We start from the raw sequence: 2881 nt of genomic DNA on the forward strand, positions 1-2881 counted from the left end.
TCCTCTGGATTTCACACAGGGCAGTTTTCTTCTTAGAAAACATTTCTGACTGTGATAGCTGTACTTGGTTGTCAACATGACTAACCTGGAATTAAGTAAACCCAAATGGCTGGGCACACTTGTGAGGGATATTTTTCTTAATTAAATCATTTGAAGTGGGAAGACCCACTTGTAATCCATATCTTTGGGGTAAGAAGGTCCACTTATAATCGGGACCTTAGCTTCTGCTGGCAGCCTATATAAAGGACATAGAAGAAGGAAGCTTCTCTCTTTGCCTATTTGCTTTTCCTAGCAGGTCCATTCCTTCACTGGCATTAGAGCCTGCTCTTATGTATTCTGTTGTATACTGAGAGGCAGCAGACACACCTGGTCTTGTGGACTGAACAATTACTGGATTCTTAAACTTTCTCATTGTTGGACTAAGTGTTTTAACATGTAAGCTATTCTAACAAAACTTTTCTGTAAAAAAGATTTGTTATATAATTTCTGTTATTGAACACCTTGAATAACACACTAGCCCCATAAATAACATCTTCCACTCCTAAACCATCCATAACCTCGATGTGTTAACATAAGATTTCCTCCATTGTCTGTATTGGTGCTGTGTTATATCTTACAGTAAATTGGTTACAGCATTGTTTACTGTTTGAATTTCTGAGAGAATATGTTTATAAATATGATAGGACTTTCGCTCTCTACTTCCTTTTTTATTTTATTGTCAAGGATATCACTGTCATGTAGGGTAAGATACATATTTGCTTAATGAATGAATGTTTGCAAATTACTTAATTCCAAGTTAGTCAAGTTGACAAACAAAGCAGCTATCACAGTCAGAAAGGTTTTGCTTTTCTGGAAAATGAAAACTGTAAAATAAAAATTTCCTGTCCTCCTAATGATACATTGGGAAAGCTTTTCAATATGTTGATATGAATTAATAACAAATACCATGGGAGCTTAGCAAATATGCAGTATATTTCCAGTGGCTTATTGAGTGAAAAGACACATTAGAAGCATATAGCATTCTTTCTCTTTCATTTTCTGTGTTTGTTTTCTCAGAAGCTAACTGTTCTTCCTTTCCTCTGACAAAACAAGTAATTTTTGTCATTCTGATGCATACTTATATAAAACATTCAAAAATATACTCAATTTTTTTCATTTGTAAAAAATTGAATGGAACCTATTTCAAAATAATCACAAATATAGAATGCAGCATTTTGTGGCATTTCTATTTAATATTGGAATAATGTTTTTCTTTGATATGGTAAAATACATTCATGGGATAAACTGTGTTATAGATATTAAACCGTAAAAGAAGAAGAACATAAAGTCTTCTTTTCTTTGTTGCTCTTAAGTCACTCAGTTAGGATAGAGAAATTGCTCATCTAGTCAATGGCAAGTGCTCTGCTCAGATGCGGAACGCTAAGAAGTTTAGCTCTGTATGGATCATACTACTTGTTGCAGAATAGTTTAAAGAAAACCAACAATGAATCCTATTCATGGTTAGGCCTTTATGAGTTTCACCATTCTAAGCATGCTGAAATTAGTCTAGGTAATTTAATGACAGCTACACTCTGCTCCAAGGTCTTATACATAGATTCCGTGGTCTATACTAATCATCCAGTTTACTTATGGAAAGATATTGTGTTACTATTGATTGCTTTACAATATAATTAATGCCTATAACATAAAATTTATATCTGGATTAAAATAATTATAAAGTTGGTTGTAAGCCACACTTACAATGAGAATGAACTTGATAGATCATACTTCATCTCAGGTGATAATGACTTTCTCTTCCGACCCCACTATGCACTCATGTATCAACCACAATTTATATGTAAAGTAATGAGAGAATAAATTATGTTAGCAATGAAAAAATAATGAGTGAAATCACATACAATCATTATCATTAAAGAACTGTCAGCGGTGACTGATAAAAGTTGTCTGACTACCATTATGTGTTTCAAAGCAGAATCCTCTAAGATTTTTTTCCATTAATTTCAACCTTGTGATCTTCACACATTGTTTGTCAAGTTCTTCAGAGATATAAACAGACCCCCTTTCAATGGCTTTATAGCATTTGACTTTATTCCGGAGCTTTAATTTCCATTCTTCTCTGTCTTTTCCTCTTTTTTAAATGGCAAAAGACCTTCAAAAGCTGCAAGGATTCCTTGATTATTTCTAGCTATCTAGTCCTTGCAGTAATCATGCAGATTCCTTTGGTCACACACTGAGAAAACCTCATAATTACAAGGATATTTATGATAGCCTACTGCTATTTCAGGGAATTACATTATAGTTCACTCTAAAAATAAAAGGGCAACACATTCTGCATGCTGGTAGCTGCTTTCCCCTGATGATGCACTAGCTTATTCTACAGACTTAAATTTATCCATCACCATCTGCTCTTCAACTGCTCCAGGAAACACAATGCAGTACTCTGAATCCCGTGGAAGTGAGTTATTTTCTTCCTCCTTAAAGATTTCCTTGTTGGATTCATAGCTTCCCTTGCATACAAATACTTAATATTTAGGTGACTCTAGTGATTATATACTTTGTTTTAGGATGACCCTTGGGAGCATATTCAGGTCATTAATCACCTTCATACTGATTGGAGCATTTTTGAGATACACAGGCTTTGTAAGTTAATGTTAAAACATGCCAAGTTTTGTTTCTTGTTCTTCATTACTAATTCTCTTTTAGCAAAAAAGTTTAAAATATTTCAACTAGGCAATTTTTAAAGCATTTTACAACCCTCCTTTTGTAGAATTGATTATTCCATATTATTTGTTGAGTGGTAAGAGGACCTTCACTGCCTAAGACAATTCTTCCAGTTCAAATCGTACTGAAAAGTAAAACTGGAACCTTCAATCTTACTTGA

This window comes from Microtus oregoni, unplaced genomic scaffold, assembly GCF_018167655.1.
Source record: "Microtus oregoni isolate MIOR12 unplaced genomic scaffold, Mior012 000019F_ref0000042, whole genome shotgun sequence".
Lineage (NCBI taxonomy): Eukaryota > Metazoa > Chordata > Mammalia > Rodentia > Cricetidae > Microtus > Microtus oregoni.